The sequence below is a fragment of the Anas acuta genome, chromosome 2, assembly GCF_963932015.1.
Source record: "Anas acuta chromosome 2, bAnaAcu1.1, whole genome shotgun sequence".
Taxonomy (NCBI): domain Eukaryota; kingdom Metazoa; phylum Chordata; class Aves; order Anseriformes; family Anatidae; genus Anas; species Anas acuta.
The window spans coordinates 150740874-150764000 of record NC_088980.1 but is presented as its reverse complement, the minus strand read 5'-3'; the positions used below and the strand labels follow the sequence as shown (position 1 = coordinate 150764000).

Here is a 23127-nt window from a genome sequence, read left to right as displayed (position 1 = left end):
ACAATACAATTCCATTTCTCAGCTGTATTTCTTTCAGATTTAATTATGGCTCTGAATTCTCTTGATTTTCAATTCTTGTTTATTAGGTAATTACAATTCCCCTGGAATATCTGCAGTTATTAAAGTGTACTCCCAAACTTGCTTCTAATTTAATATAAATTTTAATGTAGAGACTTATGTTGTTCTTAATAGTTAAACTTTTATACATGAGCAATATAAAAAGACATCCTAGAAAAAGAAAGCTAAAGACCAATTTGGTTTTATGTGCCACAAACAGAGAAATATTACCGTATAAATTATCCAAATATCCAAGGTATGGAGTGCGCCTTTGCATCTTTGGGAGTTTAAACTTAATTTTGTAGACTGGATTTACAGATATGCTCAGAATGAGTCTGGAAAAGCTGATGCAGATTTGTTTTTCTCTTAAAACTGGTTCCTATGAATTTTCCCTCGCTCTTGCTCAGCGGGGAGTTTGTCAAAACAGCAGACACACAGAGACTCCTCTCTGTTATGTCCTCCACCTCACACTGACCTTCTTATCCCCCTCTCATCAGCCTCTTCCTCCTTCCCACCATATTCCCTTCATCTCTTCAACATCTCTGGAGATTGCTCTTTCTTGGCTTCTTTCCTGAGTAGACTTGATGAGAAAGAGAGTTGGTGAGAAATGTGTTGTTTTTCTAATTACATTAATGGTCAAGTTTTGACCTTTATTGTCTGCTTTTGAAGATTTCTTCCCTAGATGTAGCGGCAATTTACTTTCTCCTGAAGTAGACCCTCATACAGAGTGATATTAATTCAACATGCCTAACTCTTCTGCTCTCATAGGCAGTCAGACCACCTCTGCCCTTAGTAAGGACATTTTTTTTTGCCCAAAATGCTACTGCTTTTCCTCTGCAGAGGAAATGTTACTTTTGAATAAATAGTTGTCAGAATCATTATTATTTTTATTATTTTGCACATTCAGAAAGAAAATGGATTTCCCTGGGAAGCTTAGTTTCCCTTTTCTAACAGATTACATTTGGAATTTAAAATTACATTGTTTCTTCTCATTCCATTATAACAGCTTCTTTGAGATTTACTATATATATATATATATAATTCTTACATGGAGAATATATATATGTGTGCGTATAATATATATAAAGAAATTCCTTTACAAAGAATTGAAAAATATATTAAACAGTCCATAGATATCTCTAGTTCAGTTGGTTGCTAACTGCATGAGGAACTCCTCTCTTCTTTTCTTTTACTTTGTCATTGTATGTCCCTGAAAAAATTTACTTCAGTTCTCAGATTCCAGTTTGGTTCTGTTATTTTGGGAAGAGGAAGGTGGGGGATGGAGTTCCAGTTTAGGAAAGGGAGCTGTGGAAATACCCATACTTCTGTAAAACTCTCTGAGATCTTTGTGTGAAATGTTGTGAAAACCTTGAACTCTTCTTGGATCACTGACCCATTTAAGAATGCTATTACAGCTTACTGAAGGAATGTGGAATTTCTGTGTGTTCCCAAAGATTTCCACTTTATCTGGTACAGCTTGTATGAGTTTACTTCCTTCTGGGCAGCTGGAAGGCAATGTCCAGGCTTCCAGAGAACTATTCAGCTAATAGGATTATAGGGAGGTAGACAAAGGAAAAGCCTGTTTTTCAAGGTATTTAACAAGCAGTCCAAAATAGAGTAAACATTCCCTCCCTCTCTTGCAAACTGCTTTGTTCAGATTTCAAGATACATTCCATTTTATTGAATGATATTACTGAATCTAACAGTGATAGCCAAGAATTTTTCTTTAGATATGTATAGTTCACAAATCTCTAGAGGTACAGACTTTCAGGGAAAAGAAGAATTTCCTTGGACTGCTGCATCTTGATACATGAATCCTGACATTTGTGCAACCCTGTTACAAATCATCTGTTTTTATTCTACAGAGGTAATTAGCTCTCCCTATTGGGAATTCCACATGAAAAAAAATAAAATTCTCTCAAGGTGATCTGGGACTTCAGAAGAATTCATCTTTTTCTCTTGTCATGAAGTCATTATGATACAAAAAGTCTGTCTCACTGAACACTGTACAGACCACAGGAGCCACAGTAGTTTGATGGCACCCTTGAAGACTGAGATCCCATGCAATAACATCTCAGCATCTTCTCCATAGCCATCCATTTAGGATGACAGTTTTTCAATAGGATGACAGCTTTTCAATAGAGACATAAAGGTTGTCCTTCTTCTTGCCTGTCCTTTTGTAAACAAATAAGAGATTTCTATTGCCTAATTTTAGTGGTCTAAAAGCAAATTTTCTAATCTAGATTAATCTAATCTTATCCATATTCACATTGGGGTCAAAGAGATACAAGACCCACTGAAAACATAGCTCACTGCACCTTGAGGTTGATGTCAGGTGAGAGGGTAAGTGGTCTTCTCTCCAGTGCTGATGCTCTTCCTTACCATTAACTACGAAGGGAACCTATATAAATACCCCACACTTTCTTCAATTTTAAAGAATAAGACAAGGTATTTATATCTCTATGAGCAAAGTATGCATTTGCAGTGTTTAACTTTGAAATGACACCAAATATGCTCAAAATGTTAGGAAAATCCTGTGCTTTGTGTGCCCTTCTGTGAAACTTTGTGACTCTAGTAATGCTTAAAAGCTTGTGGGGCACTGCACAAAATGATGGTGGAAGAGGAATTTTCAAAAATACTAGTTTAACATAAAAGCATACATTTTAATAGCACCTTTAATGTCCTTTCCATCCTTTCCCTGGGTGAATTTGATCTATGCAGAACATGCTTATCAAATCACATTCCTAAGTCACTTTGGATGGGTGTCGCAGAGCAAACCTGACCCTTCTCTTTCTCTGCCACAGTTCAGAGAAATCAGTAAGATTAGTCAGATACATTAACTTAATGTGCTTGAATAAGTATTCTGCAAGACTTTGTATAATAAAGAAATAATACTAATGTGTAGGTCCCAGTGAGACAAGCACATGGCATAAGAGCATTAAGTCAAGAGAAAGATGACCCAGAACCACTCACAGCTGAAAAACAGCTGACCACATAAGAGGGTGCATTACACTTAGAAGCAAATGAGCCCCCAAAAGAAGTTTTCTGCATAAATACAGATACAACGTGATACTCTGTTCAATGTCCAGTACAAATATCACAGATTAACTAATGATAAATTGCCCTTTTTCTTCTTAATGATCTCTTCTCATTGGTCAATTTGCTAAATCTTAATAATGCCTCTCACTCCTTGTCAACTTAACATCATGAGATAAACTATAACATTTTTTTTTTTTTAAGTCAGATTTCCCCACCATCCTGTGTCCAGCGGCTGCTAACAAGAGTTATCTGTAGAGAATATAAGGAGAACTCATAGGAGAACTGCAAAAATAGTGACTCTTCCTCAGAATACTCTCCCAATTCCTGTTTGCTGCAGTGAGAATTAATAGAGTTCAGGAGTTTGGTAACAGCTTTAACAGAGGAGTTGTAGTACATTGGGCTCAATTTTTTCAAAAGCACATTAAATTTCCAGAGTAGGATAGCTTACTATAGCTTACTTTTCATGTTTTAAATGCAATTTATTTCAAAAGTTGCATTTAGACTTTTTTTTTTTTTTTTTTCCCAGCTCCTTGTATTTTACTTTGTGATTTCAAGAAAGGATCACCTCCTCCAAGCTCAAGAGTAATACATCCCAACAAAGAAGAAGTTAGGCAAAGATGCCAGGAGGCCTCCATGGAGCTCCTGGCTAAAACTGAAACACAAAAAGGAAGCCTACAGATGGTGGAAGCAAGTACAGCTAACCTGTGAATAATACAGAGGCATTTTCTGAACATCCAGGGATTGAATTGAGAAAGCTAAGGCCCAGATAGAATTGAATCTTTCCAGGGATGCCAAGGGCAACAAAAAGGGTGGAGCATCAAAGCATGGAGCACCTCTCCAGAGGCTGAGAGATTTGGGACTGTTCAGCCTGAAGGGAATGTGCAATGAGAACAGAGCCAGGCTCTTTCCAGTGGTGCCCAGTGCCAGGACAAGAAGCAATGGGCACAAATTGGAACACAGGAGGTTGCATCTGAACATCAGGAAGCACTTCTTTAATGTGTGGGTAATGGAGCACTGGCACAGGTTGCCCAAAGAGGTTGTCTCCCTTCTTGGAGCTCTTCAAAAGCCATCTGTCCATGGCATGGGCACCCTGCTCTGGGTGCCTTTTCTTGAGCAGGACTGTTGGACCAGATGAGCTCCAACCTCAACCACTCTGTTATCTTGTGAGTACATGATTTAATAATACCTTAACCACATTGCCAGTTACTGATTCAGAAAAAAAAACAACCCACTAGAGAATGAGTAACAATGATGAAACTGTAGAAATATCTTGTTTTCTTTAATTCACTGATATATATATTAGCTTATAATACATTTAAAATATCTTATTTTAAAAATAAAAATAAAGTTGAAATTCAAACTAGATACATTGACTGGAACAATTTTTAAATTAATTGTACAGGAAATTGTAGCAAATCATTTTCATGAAAGGACAAAAAGGTTTAACTGTTGGCTTTTACCATAGAGAAGAAGAACAGACTTTTTCCCCCTTGTAAAATAAAATAGTCTTTTTTAACAAGCACTTCAAATTGAATGATTACTTTTATATTTCCAAAACATAATTTGAAATGAAATGTTCTCAGCTTGATTTTACCTGAGCAGAGCTAAAATGAGTGCTTTTCCTTCTTTTATTTGCATGCAAATTGAAAAATAATGCTCAGCCAAAACAGCACAGTGGCAATTGGCCACAAATGATATCAAAACACATAAATTTATACTGTATCATTTTGATTAAAGTACAGAATAATTTTGAAAGATCTTATGAAAGAATCACAACTTTCTGACAATTACACAGTATATTTGTAAACTAGTTTCTGTAGTTGAAAAACTTTTTTTTTTAATTTTTGTTTTTTATTTAAAGAAGCTTTATTAGACAGTTTTGCAAGCATGACCAGATGCAAGCAAGTACTTTGTCTTGTTGAACTCCTTTTTTTCAGACACCCAATGCAAGAAAACATACCATTAATATTCTTTTTTTTTTTTTTTTCTTAGTTCTCCTGCCTGGCATTTAACATGTCATTGAACCTGATGGTTGACTCTGAAGTGTTTTGCTGTTCTTATGGATGTTATTGGTTATGAATATTTATTACTTTTGGACAAAAAATAAAATCTGTACCTCTCAAGAATGTGGCTCTGTGAGCATGTTTATAGAAGTATTGTTATAGCAACCACTACAGGTAATTGGAACCAGAATGTCTTGAGCCTGTGAGTGATACATATTTTATAGTTTGTCTTCTATGTTGTAAAAGGTTTAGGGATTATGAGCTTGTTTGCTTTCTGTCCTACAGTAGAATTGCAGTGAGTGAAATCACAACACTCAAAGGTTTGGGGGGCAGGGGAAGGATTGCACAAGCAGTGCAATAATAAAATTGGATGAGGAAATCGAGGTCAAGAACAGAAACACACCGAAAAAAATCGTTTTGGTGGTATTGTTTATATTCAATATTGGAGTCCAGATGAGGATGATACGGATCAAGAACATGGTTGTAGTATGGTGCGTTTATATACAGTGAGAATGAAAAGAGAAATTCACAGGCTAATACTTCAGTACTGTTCTTGCAATACAGGAAATGAATCTCTGACAAGTAATATACTCATTTCAGAGGGCAGGTTTACTTGTCTACTGTATTATGGTTTTCTAATTGTGTCTGAATTTAGCTGCTTCTTAGCCACTGGAAACAGATCATTCTGCCCTGCAATTACAAATATTGATTTACAATGACATTTGCCTCTTGTAAAGTGTTTCAGTAGCATCTGCAAAAGCAGATGATGCAGAAGCATTAATCTCTCCATATCTCTGATTTTATTTATTTATTTATTTAATTTTATTTTTGCCTTGAAATGGCATAAGCAACATAACTGTGATGAGTAATTCAAAAAAGGTTTATATTTCTAAAATTCATTTGTAGAGGCTGTAGGCATACAAATTAAGATTCTATGAGACCCTAGGAACACAAAAGTATCCTATTTTTACATGTTAAGCAAATAGAAGTAATAACCCACAAGCTGAACATCCCATTTGTTGGTAAAAAATGGACCTTGAAGTATAATTGAAGTAAAACTCATGTAAGCTACAAGAGTGTTTTTGATATACAAAATAAACTAGATGAGATTCATTAGCAAATTTATCAGTGCTCATGTCCTGTATTCAAGTCTGCAACCAGATCTGAAACCAGCTGTATTTCACATTCTTTTCTCTTTCATTGTGAATGTTTCTTATATTTATCTCTATTTTTCCTATACAAAACATGTCACACAAATAGCTTCAAAATAGCATCCAGAAATAAAATTCACCAAAAAGTTTCAAAATAGCATCCAGAAATAAAAGATCAGATTTCCAAAACACTACTAAAAGAAACATTAAATAACAATCTAATACTGGTAAGCCAGGGAAAGAATGGATTTTGAGACCTCGTCTCTGTGTAACTGATTATTCAAAATTTCTTCTCTCATTGCTGAGGGTGAAATGTCCCCCATTACTTTTCATAATTTCTTACTTCTTGTAAAAGCAATTGATATGCTCAGTTTAATGTATTTTTGAAAGCCAGAATATTTTGCAGATGATACAACAATAAATAATATTATCTTCAAAAATAACATAGGAGAAAAATCTGCTATGCAAAATAACCATGTAATATCTAGGGTTCTTCCTACACCATTTATTTCACTGACTTTGAGATTTAGATGTGTTAATATTAACTACGTGTATGCTACTGATCTTTTGAAAGTGGAAGCAAATTCATTGTATTCCAGAAACTCCTATTTCTCCATTTGAAATGCCCCAAGAATCCAGGATATCCATACTGGGGTGGCAGATAATATACAGGACTATGTGTTTTTCTGAAGATGGAGTCCAGGAAGAATACTTATGGTGTGCTGTAATGTCTTGGGTGCTAATACACAGGACAAAACTCAGATAATGACTCACGAGCATCTGAATTTGTACTGGTCTGGATATATACTGGACTAAATCCCCATTGTCTGTGCTTGCCATGGAAGCTCAGACATGCAGATAAAGATTTAAATTTAGATTTCTTAATGTGGAGCAAAGACTTAATCTTACCGCTGGTCAGATGAACCCCATCTGGAATTATTAACTTTCACACTACAGCTCAGGTCTGCCAGGTGGTTTGCACGTGGCCATAAAACCCTGTATAAAACACACATGGTACCTGCGTCCTTATGAAGTGCTGTGAAAATAAATACTTGTAATCTTGCAGGATTTAATGGTAATTGAGCCTTTAAACTTAAATATGTACTGACTGCAATTTTAGAAAACACAGTATTTATACAAAACATCACTTCCTTCACAGCAAAGCCATCATTAGCCACAGAACTGGGAAGCTTTGTTACTGAGAAGCTGAAACCTTTCCCTTTCAGTTATATTCATGCTCTTTATGGTCTTGAGCAACACTTATATCTCAAGTGGGAAAATTCTAATATATTTTTAGAAGCTTATTTGCATCATTCTCTCTCTCTCTCTCTCTTTCTCTTTCTTTCTCTGTATATTATGCACTGCCTGAACTTGCCAGCTCTGTGTTATAGAAATCACATCCTCCCTTCTATGCTTTTTCAGAGACCAGCAAGAAGTAAGGACGGCATTGCGAACTTGCACTACCATTGCATTTAAAATCTTTGCAACCAAACTAATATTGTGATAGGCATATATAGCTATTTAGCCATTTTTGGAATAAAACTTAAGAACATATTTAAGAGCAATAATCACAGAGGGGTGAGAGATGTCATGTCTTCAAATATTAGATAGATGTTTGCAAGCAGGTTGGTACATCCCAAACTGTGATAACACAAGAACAACACCTGGCAAGCTGTCCCTCCAAAAAGAGCCACCCAGCTGGGCTGAACAGTTGTTTGAAATTGGTCTAGTTTGAGACCGCCAGCTCCCTGCTTTCACTGTGGCTGCTGTGATCAAATTTGCCACGGCTTCCATTGCATTTATAACGTCGATAAATGGGACAGATGGATGCCAAAGTAATCTCTGTCTCTGTGGCAGCTTATCTAATTAAACATTTAGACAGAGAAAGGTATAATTGCAGAATAATCTATCTGCTTTTATCATGTGCTTTCCCTTAAGACACTCCTGCCTTTCCAAGGGAGCAAATAAACTTTGACAGATGTTTACTTTCAAAGTAAAAAGATAGTGGAGTTCTATTAACACAGACTATATTCAATAGCAAAGCTATTTTTTCTCTGCACTCGATGCCAGCATTCTTTATAGAACAAAGATTTTGGTGCTGAGTAAAATTTGATTTGCATGCCTGAGGGAATAATAAAAGAAACCTATTACGGAATGAAATGGACTGTAATCACATTGAGAGGATAGAGATTGTTCCTTGGGTGGGGAGGGAGGGAAGGCTACCGCCTTGTAAATGGCCTATTGAAGAAGAAAGCACAATGTTATCCAAGACACAACACGTGTCGATGTTTGAGGAATGACATACAGAACTGCTTCCCAGCAGAGACTTCCACTGCCTTCAGTTGGAGTCAACGTGCACTGAGCAGTTTTTTAAGGACAGAGAGAGAGAGGCACTGTCAGACACTGCACCAGAGATGTTAACACTGGGACGGAAAGGAAGAGCCATGCAGCCATTCTCACTGGATTATGCCTTAGCAAATGTTTACTCGAAAGGAGAAGGTCAGCATCCAAGACAAGTTTTGCCTGTGGTGTGAACAGACCCTCAGTCTCTTGTCAGTTGCTGAAGTACTTTTAAGTATTTACTCTTGTAGGCACAATGAGGAAACTCCCTCTTCTTCCATTGCTGGTTTATTTCCAGGGAAATTTCTGGGTGAAAGGAATAACAGTCATTTCCCCATGTGAAATAAAGTCTGTGCTAGAACTGAGCATAACAAACTGACACTGAAACAAAGGAGACCTTGGGCAACAGGATCAGAGCAGTCCCCATAGCCTACAAAGCTTCTGGAGCAGGACTCCACATCTGCTCCCCTGGCCAGGATCCAGACTCAGTGCAAGCCAGACAAAGATTTCAATTACTGAAGGAGCAGCTGTTGCTCCAGAAGACAGGGGTGAAGCCAATCCCTTCTCCACATGCTACTCAAACTGCACAAAAAGCTGGCCAGCGGGCCAGAGCACAGCTGTATGGTGTAACTTAGCTTTTCAAGGAAAGGACACCAGTTTAATTAAGGTCTGTGCTTGCAACAGAGGGCTGAACAGTGCCCAGTTCTCCTCTTCTCTGGATCAACAGCAGCAGCACGAGCTTCTCATGTGTGCACGTACCTCGCCTCTAGCAGGGACTGGTCTCCGTTTCACTGCATCCCCTTCTGGCTCTGCTAACACTATTCTCAGTAAGTGACATAGTGCTGAAAATTATGGATGCTTCCTGCAGTCTTAAGAATATACAACAACATGTAAGCCCTGTAAGCTCGCTGTCACACTGGCTGTTCTTGTTAATGGAATTTTTGCATGGTTTTGTAGACAGACATGCTGAACTCTTAAAGGCTTTCTAATTCTTCTTGTAGTTCCTCCAACTGATAGTCCTGGTGCCAGTCCTTCTGCCAGCTTATTCTGCTGTGATATTCTAAGGAATTTCCCCCCCAAGACTGTGCAATATGCAAATGTAATTCTAATTGTATAGAGATCATTATTTTGGTTATATAACAATATACATTATATTCCCAGGCAAATGACTGATATTATAGGAGACGTCAAAAAAGCTAGTTACAAAAGAAGTTCAACAGCAAACATTAGAGAAGAATAAATAATACCAAAGCAGATCCTTTGTGATCTGAGGATTTGAATTGTCCTTGTTTCCAGAATGCTACATAAGTGATTGCAGTTGACAGCCACACTTGTAGTGATGGGCGTAATGCCATTCATTGCTTTTATACTTGAATGACTTGGATACTACACAGTCTGTCAAGTCTAAATCTATTTAAGTCATGACAATTTATGTTACACTACAGTACATTACTTGTTTTGATCATAAGACTAAAACCATTCTTGCATGAAATAAACCAAAACTTTTCAAAGAAGCAAACAAACAAACAAGCAAGTGGTGCTCTTTTTCAAGCAACTGACATTTTCCTGAGTATGAGTATGACCAACTAACTATGAATCCAGAGGGGCAATGCAGAACACCAGACCTTCCTCTGTTCGTATCCTGAAATGTTCAGATGAGTGCTGTCAAGCATAAGCAAAATCCTGCACACTAGCTAATACAACTGGTGTGAGATCAGACCTGCAGACAGCAGGTTCCCTTTGAAGTAAAGTGCTTAATTTATTGCCTTTTGCCTGAATATGGTCACTGCAGTATTCGGTTTTCTATTTTTTAAGGTGGGAAGTAACTGAAAGATGTGTATAGCAGATGTCTGGGCTGCTTCTTTGAAATGTCAGCTGCCAGAGAAACAGGGATCACTCTCTTGGTCAGTCAGGGGAGAAATGAAGGAGTGAAAGACATTTGCCAGAACAGCAAGACTTAACCCTAAATTCTGTGTGCAGCCATAAAATGAAATTCCAGCAGGACTAACTCTACTCTTCACCGATCCAAGACAGAAATATCAATAATAATTCTCCTCTTACACCAGCTCTTAAAAAACAAAATAAAACCTTTTCTACCCCACCACAGGTTCCTCCTGCCCTGTGTGGACAAGGACACTTTCATTTACATGAGACTTGGTGGATGTCCCTGTGGGCTCAGCCACGACTTTCTCACCCTTGTTAAATATCATGCTGGTTTGGAGATTCTCTCTGCTCCTCAATGGCAGGTGTCTTGTGATACTGATATGTCTAACAGCCTGGCCCTCAGAACATGAGTGCTGAATGGAAACATGTGGCCCTTCACAGCTGGTGAAGTATAAATGTTGGCTGAACACTGATCAGTGGCATGTAGGAAGAGTAGCGTTGGCCTTCATCCTGCATGGTGAAGAACAATGAAGCTTTGCAATGGGACTATGAACCATATCCTTCACATGGTTCTCTATGTGTTGTACTGTATCTTCTAAAGAAAAAAACAGAAAGGTAGAAAATCAAATGATAATTGATCATTAATATGATAAGTAATAAACTGCTTACTGTTCCAATATATGTTGAGAGACATTTTATTAATTTTTTTAAAGTCTAATGTGGAGACTTTGAAAAGAAAAAAAAAATGAAAGGCCTGATTCATTCCTTTATCAAAAACTGTAAATAATTTCTTAATCTTCATTTGCACGATAAGTTTTGACATATAACTTCATTATTGGAACATCCTGTTACACAGTTATTCCCAGACATGATTTAAGAAGCTTTAACAAAAAAAAAATAAATAAAAAAATAGAAAGCTTCACTTTTCTATGATAAATCCCCCTCTAACAATTTTCATATTTTCCAGATAATCTTGTTCTTCCTGTACTTTTTAAAAATAAATAAATAAATACATATTTTAAAAATCGGGATTGCAAATTTGCATGTCTTTTTCTCTCTATTTTTTTTCCTTTCTTGATTGCTACTTTGTTTTTGTCTAGAATCTTCTTTGTGTCTCTGTTACAAATATGCTATTCCAGGCACAAAGAACTCTGTGAAAAATCTGGTTATATGCTTAGCCTATAATAAAAATGTAAAGCTAAAGATTTGGATGAATTTGGGAAAACTAATACATCCATGAAATTTCTTTGTTTAAATAGAAACCTGGATTCCTTGGCATGGCAGTGAGATCAGTGGCAAATCCTATTAGCTAGTAGGATATTGAGTTGGGGAGATGGGAGGAGAGGGGCTATGCTGTATGACTGCTTTTAACAACTGCAATGAAATGGAAGCTCAAGCAAACAGCTGCAAGCTGATGAAAATTTGCAGGCCGTGCTGAATGGAGAAGTGTTGAGAATACCCAGGGAGCGAGACAATTAAGACAAGCACCTCCAAAAAGACCAGAAAGAAGTCAAGAAAGAAGTCAAGAAAGAAAGGAAGAAAGGAAGGAAGGAAGGAAGGAAGGAAGGAAGGAAGGAAGGAAGGAAGGAAGGAAGGAAGGAAGGAAGGAAGGAAGGAAGAAAGAAAGAAAGAAAGAAAGAAAGAAAGAAAGAAAGAAAGAAAGAAAGAAAGAAAGAAAGAAAGAAAGAGGATGAGATTCAATTCTTAAAATTAAAAATAAAATAAAAATTCAACATGACTATATGTAATCAAGGAGCAAAACCTGACAATAACATCTTTTGCAAAAGGATTTAGGTGAAACTTAGAGAGCAGTGAGTTCAACATGAGTTTATAATATGACATGGTTGTTAAATACAAAAATCAACAAAAAGCTGGCATTTTTTGTTCCATAAAGGCATCTTTTCACCTAAGGATATTGTTATCTACCTATCTACACATTTTCTATTGAAAGAAGAAGAAATACTCTTCTGTGCAATACTACAGTGAAAGCATATTCAGTCTGCTTTTCTCATTATTGGAAAATGTGCTGAAAAATTACAGAGAGTTGAGAATAAAGTGCTGACAGTGGTTAAAGATGTGGAGGAGTGGCTTGTGAGAACGCTTACACACTCCTAAGGGGGTTCTTACACGATCTTGGTTTTCTTTGATGGCAAAGCTGCTCAAGACATTTGTTCAGTCCTCCTGGCCCCTGACTGCTCATTTTCTTTCTCCATGCAGCAGGTTCCTGCTCCCTCAGGTCTGCCAGTGCAACTGTTTTATGTCTGTGCTGGAAACCAGATCACTGAAAACTTTAATTTAGAAAAAAAGAACAAGGAAAAAAAAAAAAGTTTTCTTCTTTTATAATAGTCTTTTCACTCAGCTGCGTTTACTTCTCCATGGGTTCAGGACTGGTCCCACAAATTGTTGTAAGAATACATCCAAAGGAGACCATTTATGGGATCATGTTTTGGGATCGCAGTCAAGAGCATAAGGAAAAAAAAGACTCTTGAGAAAGATTTCACTGCTTAGGGAAATTTGGATGGCTTTACTAGGTGTAGTGACCTCCTACTGATGTTCTTGTTGTACATGAAGGCAAAACCTAGAAGAGGCAAAGTATTTGGTAAAAACTGAAAAGCAAGGGTCATAATAGTCTACAGATGTGTGTATAGTATGAAAAAGAGATCTCCCTGATATAAACAAAAACCTTGAGACTAAAACTATGATGAAAATTGCACTTTGAATATCATTCAGCATTTTAAAATGGACATGATTTGTCATGGAAAAGAACTATGAAATATTTGAAAATTGGCAAGGGAAGTCTCAAGAAGAATTGTCTACAGAAAAGGATCAGGTTACAGAAATTAAGGATTCTCTTTCTATCTTTCTATGTTGGCCATGATGTTATATTTCCCAATAAAAATGTTTGCTAAAGGATTAGCTTTAGATTACAGATACTGCATTTTAGATGCTAGAAGTACTTTAAAAGCATGAGTTCTTTTTTGTTTGTTTGTTTGTTTGCTTACTTGTTTTTAAGTACCTTTCTACTGCATGCAAGGGAATATTGAATTGCTAAATTCTGTGCTTTTCTGCAGCAATAAAGATTAAATTAAGTTGTTTTATGAAGGAGTGAAAAGTTCTCCCACATTTTAGTATTCTTATTTTTTATTAAAACTTGAGATTGACACAGTGTTTTCTGAAACTGAAAGATAGAGATCTGGAAAAATCTGTGGAGAAACATCTCTGAAGAGTCAAATGAAAATGGAGGAAAGGGAACAGTTTTAAAAATCTATATATTTAAAAAAATTTTTTTTTTCTTGGATGATGCTTTAAAAATTGCTATGGAACCATTGATGAGAATTAAAGTATTAAGAATATTCATTCATCACATTAAATAGAGTTCCAAGAGTATGGAAAGAACTTGTTTGGAGTTTGCTTTTAAAGTATCTCCAGTTAGATTTACCTCACAGATCTAGTTGGTAAAAAATGGCACATTTTATATTTGCTGTCAATATGAGCAGACCCATTAATGCCAGTGCTGCATAGCCCATGAAATAATGCAGCTTGTACACAATGAAAACAAAGCCCATATGTAGCCCTTAAACATGGCAGTGGATGGTATGGGAAAAAGGAGTGTTTATAGTGAAGTGATAGAGTGGCTTCTCTTCTACAATCCCTCAGTCAATGCAGGCACAACACAGGCATCACAGCTGCACAGACCACTCTGTACTGCTTTGCAAGCAGTCTGCGTTTTACGAGGCTGTTTACAGCAGCGGCTTAGAGCCAGGCTATTTTTACACTCCTTTCTCCACAAAAAAAAAAAAAAAAAAAAAAAAAAAAAGCATGTGAGAACATGATGGACAATTTCATATGCATAGCTGAGTTAATACAACTGAGCTTTCTTTGGTGTTAATAAAGAAGAGAGGAAGTTGGGAAAAGGAGGAATTTGTGGGACATGCCAGGCAGTTTTCAGTCATTAGCAAAGAATTTCTCTTCTTCTACTCCTGTCTCCCACAGAAGACTGTGAAAACTATAGGTTGAGCAAGGTACAAGTTACAGATAAATGGATAAGTGGTTGTACTGCACAAAGGAAAGGCTGTTCCTCCGGGTATTTACTGGAGAAACCTCTACCCCATTTCATAGGTTCCTCTTCATTTTCAAGTGTTGAGGTATGGGCCCTGTAAGCCGAATGTTTAGAAGTAGCAGTTTCCACCTTTCTGTCTTACACCACACAACCATGTAAAAGTACCCTTCTCTGTTTTTAAGTGGATATTCATATGGCCCTTACACCACCAGGCTGCCCTTTTCCATCACCAGGTTGCCGACCTGTTGTTATAGGCACAGCTTGGCTTGTGTGGCTGCTTCAGCTGAAGACTCTCCAGGGACTGTTTGACCTCAGCATGGAATATAAGGCTACACAGCGAGTTTTGGGTGAGAACTGATGGTTGCAATGCTTATGAGATGTTAATACTGTCTAAGAGGCAAAGAGCATTGCATTATTGTAAAAGCAGAAATGTGCTTGAACGGATACTGTTCACTGGCGTGTAGAGCATTTTCCAGCTCCTCTATTAAGAGTGACTAGAAGCATAGAGGACATTATGCTGTATGAGGATAGCAGAAGATTTACAAATTCACCATTACCTTGCATAGCTCAAGAAAAAAAAAAAAAAGTAAAAAAAAAAAGTATATTGATGTTACTGACTTTATACACGTTTAGCATCTGTTATGACTGCAACCAAAATTTTACTGATGTTCTCTTTGGAGGCAGACAAAAGAGGGAAGGTTGGGGGCAAACTTTCAATACAAAAACTATCCTATAATAATCTGTACTGACTTACTTTTCCTTTGAAAATAAATATAATTAAACCATGGAAAGGTCTCTCTGAAGCATAACTAATGTCCTCCATACTTTAAATATACTAGCTTTATGAATGAGATTTGCTTCACTTACTCAATTATACAATTTAAAAATTTGGGGTCCATTTTACAAGTCACCTAGATTAGTTCTATCAACTGTAGAAACTGCTTCCACGGTGTGAGTCACACCATTTTCTTTAAGCTGTCTCTAGATGGGATGAACTGTAGAGGAAATAATCTCTCTCTATTGCCCACTAAAAGATTGTTGTTGACTATCTCATATGACTGAAATTTGGAGGAAAGGAGCTATGCTCCAAGTGTCTCTATAGTGACTCATTAAGATAGTAAGAAAATAGACACATTTTCCTTTTGGTTGTTTTCACCAACACTTTAAGCAGTTTTAAAAATTCAAAACACAAATAAAGAAAAAACAAACAAAAAAAACACAACTTGTAATAAACCACTAGCTTCCTGTTGAAAATATAAGGTTTTTGAGAAAAGAAGAAACTTTCTACAAACATTTTTATTTAGCTCCAAACTGAATCATTCATAGATGCAAACCATAATGTGTTTATAGAAATATTTCTGAGAATTAGAAGCTAATACTGCCATTCATTTGAGATAGTTCTATAACACGAAATTTGAAACTGATCAAACAGCAAGTTTTTGCATGAATAGCGAGCTTGTCTAAATTCAGTTCTGTAAATTTAGTTGACTGTACCTTCTGCTGAGTGAAATGCTGTCCTGTAAATTGTAACTACCTATGACTGAATGGCATATTCCTCTGTTATCTTGAACCATGTAGAAGTACCTTGATAAAGGAAACTGAAGAATTAGCAGAGCTGCCTGGCAGAGAAGGACCTGGGAGTATTGGTTGATAGTCGGCTGAATATGAGCCAGCAGTGTGCTCAGGTGGCCAAGGCCAACAGCATCCTAGCTTGTCTCAGAAACAGTGTGTCCAGCAGGACTAGGGAAGTGATTGTCCCCCTGTACTTGGCTCTGATGAGGCTGCAACTCTAGTTTTAGGCCCGTTGTTACAAGAAGGACATAGAGGTGCTTGAGTGAGTCAAGAGAAGGGCAATGAAGCTGGTGAGGGGTCTGGAGAACAAGTCCTATGAGGAGCGGCTGAGGGAGCTGGGATTGTTCAGCCTGGAGAAAAGGAGACTCAGGGGCAACCTTATTGCATTCTAGAGATACCTTAAAGGAGGCTGTAGCAAGGTGGGGGTTGGTCTATTCTCCCACATGCCTGGTGACAGGACGAGGGAGAATGGACTAAAGTTGCGCCAGGGGAGTTTTAGGTTGGATATTAGGATGAACTTCTTTACTGAAAGGGCTGTTAGGCATTGGAATAGGCTGCCCAGGGAAGTGGTTCAGTCACCATCTCTGGAGGTCTTTAAAAGACGTTTAGATGTAGAGCTTAGTGATACGGTTTAGTGGAGGACTGGTTAGTGTTAGGTCAGAGGTTGGACTAGGTGATCTTGGAGGTCTCTTCCAACCTAGGTGATTCTGTGATTTTGTGATTCGCTTTGATCTGACTGTTCCTGACCCAGCAGTCATTCAGGTCTCACAGAACCACAGAATTACAAGATGGTTGAAGTTGGAGTGAATCTCAAGAGGTCATCTAGTCCAACCATTCTGCTCCAGAAGGGTCACCTAGAGCAGGTTTCCCAGGACCATGTTCTGACAAATTTTGACTTTCTCCAACAACAGAGACTCCACAATCTGGACAGCCTGGGCAGGGGCTATGTCATCTGCACAGTAAAGTGCTTCTTGATGTTCAGACAGAACTTCTTGTGTTCCAGTTTGTGCCCATTGCCTCTTGTCCTGGCACTGGGAATACCTGAAGAGATCCTGTCTCTGTCCTCATTGCATCCTCTCTAGAGGAATTTATTTACCTTGATAAGATCCTCCCTGAGTCTACTCTTCTCCAGGATGAACAGTCTCAGCTACTTCAACCTTTCTTCATAGAAGAGATGCTCCAGTCTTTTAATCATCTTAGTGGCCCTACGTTGGACTATCTACAGTAGCCCCATGTCTCTTGGGTACTGAGAAGCCCTGAGCTGGAGGTAGTACACCAGATGTAGCCTCGTGAGTACTGAGTAGTGAGGAAGGACCACTTTCCTTGATTTCTTGGCAATATTTTGTCAAATGCAGTCCAGGATCCATTAGCCTTCTTTCCAGCAAGAGCACATTGCTGGCTTACATTTGACTTGATGTTAACTTGATGTCAACTTTAACATCTTTTTCGGTGACATGGACAGTGGGATTGAATGCACCATCAAGTCTGCAAATGACACTAAGGTGAGTACTGTGTTTGACACGGAAGAGGGAAAGGATGTCCTTCCTTGACAGGCTTGAGAGATGGGCCCAGGTAAACTGCATGAAGTTCAACATGGCCAAGTGCAAGGCCCTGCATCTGGATTGGAGCAATCCCAAGCACAAATATAGGCTGGGTGGAGAATAGATTGAGAGTGGCCCTGAGGAAAAGGACTTTTGGATTTTGGTTGATGAGAGACTCAATGTGAGCTGGCAATGTGCCCTTGCAGCCCAGAAAGCCAACTGTATCCTGGGATGCATCAAAAGAAGTGTGGCCAGCAGGTCGAGAGAAGTGATTGTCCCCCTCTACTCTGCTCTTGTGAGACCCTCCCTGCAGTACTGTTTTCTGCAGTACTGAGTGTAGTGATAGAACAAGGCATAATGGTTTTAAAAAGAAAAAGGTTAGATTTAGATTAGATAACAGGAACAAATTCTTCATTCATAGGGTGATGAGGCACTGGCACAGGCTGCCCAAAGAAGCTGTGGATGCCCCATCCCTGGCAGTGTTCAAGGCCAGGCTGGATGGGGCTTTGGGCAACCTGGTCTGGTGGGAGGTGTCCCTGCCTATGGCAGGGGAGTTGAAACTAGGTGGTCTTCAAGTTTCCTTCCAACTCAAACCATTCTATAATGATTCTATAATTGTATGTCAACTAGGACCCCCAGGATATTTTCTTCAAAGCTGCTTTCCAGCTGGGTGGCCCTCAGCATGTCCTGGTACGTGAAGTTTTTCTTCCCCAGATGCAGAACTTTGCACTTCTCCTTGTTGAGTTCCGTGAGTTTTCTGTCAGCCCATTTCTCTAGCCTATCCAAGCCCAATTGAATGGGTGCATGATACTTTGGCATATTGGCCACTCCTCCTAATTCTGTGTCATCTGCAAACCTGATGAGGGTACACTCTGTCCCAACATCCAAATTGTTAATGAGGATGTTAAAATCCCATCTCCTGTGGAAAGGGTTGTTTCTGACTTGTTCCTCTAAACTAAGGCTGTTCAGCATGTCTTTATATCAAAAACACACCTTTTGGGAACTGCATCGGTTTCAAAGGAACATTGTTTTTTGAAAAGAAAATACCTGTAATCTAGGACAAGTCTTGTGGTTATATCAGAAATTAGAGACTAGATATGAATCTTAGAACATCTTTCTACAATAATCCTATCAGGAGAAAATCCTTTTCCTCCTCCAAAACAGGTAGACTAGACTTCAAGGCAGTAACATGTGTTAGCCAAATTCCCTGTTTTCTGGCTGTTACTGGGAACCTCTCCTTCCTTCAGATAATTTTAAAAGACAGCAAGTCTGGACTATAAAACATTTTCTTGATCTGCACTAACAAATTATCCAAAAGACAGGTAGGTGCAAGTGAGTGCAGGCTCCAGACCATGTGAGCGCTTAAATAAATTCATCTTTACCCAAGGACAGCTCTCATTTATATCCAGTGTGGGCTGAACTTGCTTACTCAGACAATACTTTGTCCTTAACTTTCCCTTAAATACCCTCTCAGAAAACAACTTTCCTTTCTTACTCATAAGCCAATTTCCATTAAAATGCTACATTGGTCTTTATAAAAAAAAAATAGCAAAATAGAAATAAATTTGGGGAAGGATGGCATGGCACCACATTTGACAGAGCCATGAATCACACTGTTCAGATGAATGGTTATCCAAAGCCATTAAAAGTGCTTCCATACCCCAGCACAATGCATTGTTTAGAAAGAGTCATACTGGGCTTAGGTCTGCTCTCTGTTTCACTTATTTCATAATGAGCTTTAGCAGAAGTTACTTTTGATTTATGTTGGATCAGGGTCAGACTGGGAACTTTTCTATCCCTCTGTAGTGTTAGCTTCATCTCATAAATAACTTTAGCACCCAAAACTACAGCAGAGAAGGATCCAAACACAGTTACTACAGTATAACCCTAAAATGCAAAGCTGCTCAAGGCAAATCAACAATTATTTTTAAAAGTACACTATTGGAAAATCATTATTTCCCCCCCATAGAAAGCAGTAAAAAAAAAAAAAGTCAACAACAAAAAAAGACAAAAAGTCATTGATGTTTAAAACAGCTTTGATTTTTTTTTTTTTAATTTAAAATTAGTTACAGAATTTCAGTATCATGTGAGATATAGCTCTATCTGTCATAGACCTCCAGCAAATAAACTTCAAATTGACAGTCATAATATTTGAGTTACATCTCCTTCGGGAATTTATTATTCACAGTGAAAATCTGATCTGAGACAACAGTCAATCACTTGAAATGCAACATTTCATCAGGTATGTGATTTTTAAAGGGAAATTTGGGAAACATTTTTTCTATGAGGCAGGAAATATCTGTAGAAGAGTTTAAAGACATATAGACAATGATGGTGGAATTCAAGTGAAAATTAGAGAAATCTGTTGGCTTGAGGAAGTAATTCAGTTGAACAGATTCTTCATTCATTATGTTGAAAAGCATTGTGTAATGATTTGGACTCTTTCTAAATCTATCAACACCATATATTTCAGCCATAAACTAAACAACTTTCTAATGAGTACTGACACATATAATGCTGTTTTAAATTATTTCCAAAGCAACTTAGGTTCAGAAAGCCTTCCTAGGAAACAATCAAATAACAGGCTATCAACACAGCTGCTTTCCATTGGCTTTGTACCAGGATGGGGGCACAATTCTTTTAAAGTGTTGTGAGCCCATGGGCTATTCTATTATTGCAACATAGTAATAGAAGTGATAGTCTTAAGTGACAGAGGAAGCAAGGACATTATCAAGGTTAAAAAGGGGACTTTAGAGATGCTGAGAATAAAAAATAATAATAATAAAAAACCACCACTGTGTAACATGAAGAATTCTATTTCTGTTCTCTTTCACAGTTGTTGTAAAGGCTACTGTGCATCCTTAAGGAATAATGAAATATAAAGATTTATTTTGACCACTGTACTTTATAAAGAAAATATAAGCCATAGAAATGGATCCTTTCTTGGAAGGTAGAAAAAGCTACATGCACAGAAGTGAGTTCAGGCTCAGAAGCAGATAGTGTTTAGTTCCAATTATACTTATTCTGAAATCTTTTTCATCCATTTGTACATCCACTTGGTAAGTTGTTTAAACCATTCAAATTAAAAGAAAACTCTTCAGTTGTGAACACTGCAGGCTATATGGAATAGCTGGGCCTAAAGACCAACCCTGGAATACAAAATGAGTAGGACCAATGCAGTAAAGGCTCATGAGTCCAGATTTCAGGAATTCAGTGCACAGAGATCATTAGCCCTGTTATGTCTTCTTAAGCAGACAGCTTTATTGCTACTTTTTCACTAATTAACAAGTTAACAGTGTTAGCTCTTTTTAAATATGTTGAGTACCCACTAGGAGGGATAATAACCAGATCTGGTTAACTTTAGTTTGTTTGCACTTAAACTGCACTGTATGTGTAGCATCACCAACGAGGTCAACATCTTACAAAATGTTAAAGATGATTCACCATCTTCCCAATAAAACATTTAATCTCAGAAAAGAGTATTTTGCCAAATATAAAATTTCCATGACTCTTATTTGGACTTCTTATGAAATTTACGTAACAAAGAAAGCCTTGAATTTTCAAAAGTGTTTTGCATCCCCCGTTTCAAATTTATTTTGAGTACACAAACAAATGGAGTAATAGTTCCTGTTTGAAACACTCTCTGTATATGTGCTTTCATGGATTATATATATTATATCATATATATATATATCTTCTGTGGTTCAAACAGGAAAACAAAAAGTGAGGAGTATGAGGAAAGAGAACTGTTTCAATATTTTATGAATTCTCCATAAATAATAAATTTTTGAAAGGATTTTCTATGAAATATAATATTTGTTGTCTTCTTTAGAATGCAGACTATTTAATAATACAGGCTCATTGTTCTAATTTTTTACAGGTCAACTTTGATACTTTTGAGAAGAATATGGTCCATTTATTTGATTTCACATTGATCTATACCCAGAGCACTGATTTATGATTGTGTAGACATGACTTGGCCCAGGGCAAGAGCAGGATGTTAGCAGCATTTCTTCAGCCTACTTCTCTCCATTACACAGAAGAAAAGAGCTTTTAGTCCTCACAAATAAATCAATTGAAGCAATTTTCTTAAACATTTATAAGGTGGCTAGTTAGACTGTTTTTCGTTCCCTGTAGGTTGTGAGTTATCATATTGTTTCCAGGAGATTATGACTAGGATCAATCATTAGATTGTTCAATCAGAGTAATTAAACCTCAATTCACTCACCTCAGAGAATACCCTCAAAGTAGTTATACGAGAGCATTTCAGTCCTTCACTTACTAAAAGTAAGGAAAGTGTTGAAGGATTTAGTATCATGGAATCCTAGAATGGTTTGGGATGGAAGGGACCTTAAAGATCATCTAATTCCAAACCCTCTGCCGTGTGTAGGGAACTCACCCACTAGAACAGGTTGCTCAGGGCCCATCCAACCCGTCCTTAAACACTTCCAGGGATGGGGCATCCACAGCGTCTCTAAGCAACCTCTTCCATCACCACCAACACTAGCGGCTGCTGCAGACTCTTGTATGTCATATATTTCTATACTATCCCAACAAACAAACTGGACATGTATCTGCAGAGAAACATTAACATGTTATAAATCCTATTCAGTTAGAACTGTTTAATGCTTCCTAACATGAAATCTGATGAAAAGAGTCTGAAGTATCCAACTGGGTATCTGATATGATGACTAACTTATATGACAGTGCTCTGACTTAACCAGACCCATGCCCTTTGTTTTTATCTTTCCCAACTCCCACAGGCTACCAGCTAAAAGACCAAAGCATGAGATCACACATCCTTGATACTAGACTTGTTCCCCTCCCACTTTGTTGATGACAGCTGTGATCATTCACACTTTATAAGGGACTGGGAATGTCTCTTAAAACTCTCACTTTAGCCACAGATCCTAAGGAACTAAGCTTCTGAAAGCAATTAAAAGTAGACATGAGTCCACTAAGTGAGTGACCAACATAAACAGAGTCACCCTGGCTGAACATAAAATGTCCTGTTCTGTTCCCAACAGTGGGAACATTCCTGGGCCTCAGATGATGACTGCAGCAATAAATATTCCAGAAGAAATTCAGCCTCATTAAAATCAGTGAATTAAATATGTGTCGAGGGTTAAGTCAATAGAGTAATACAGGGATGTGTTTGGCTGGTATCTAGCAAGATGGCTGAATCTTTTTTTTTCTTTTTTTTTTTTTTTCTTCCCAAAATGGCGCCCTACAGTCATAAATTCAGCTACACTTTCAGAATTCATATTATGCTACAGCCCAGTCTCTAATCATTCATGTGACAGTCTCCTTTGCAAAATAGGCCTGAGAGCAAACTAGAGGTTTTATAGTTATGCTTAGGAGTTTTCAGAAGCTGCATTCTTCACTGCAACAACCTAATATTTTATTATCTGCGATAACAATACACATCCTGCTTTCATTTCCCTTCTGGTTACTGGATTTAATCTTCACCTAAGGGATAT

General features: G+C 37.7%; 1 long non-coding RNA gene across 1 annotated transcript in view; it reads left to right on the top strand.

Moving 5' to 3' along the window:
* Positions 1-8691: 8691 nt before the first annotated feature.
* LOC137851511 (uncharacterized) overlaps positions 8692-23127 on the top strand; it is a 28981-nt gene continuing 14545 nt past the window's right edge. The window contains exons 1-2 of the long non-coding RNA XR_011093255.1: positions 8692-9417; positions 14768-14881. This is a non-coding gene — a long non-coding RNA (uncharacterized lncRNA). The remainder of the gene's footprint in view (positions 9418-14767; positions 14882-23127) is intronic.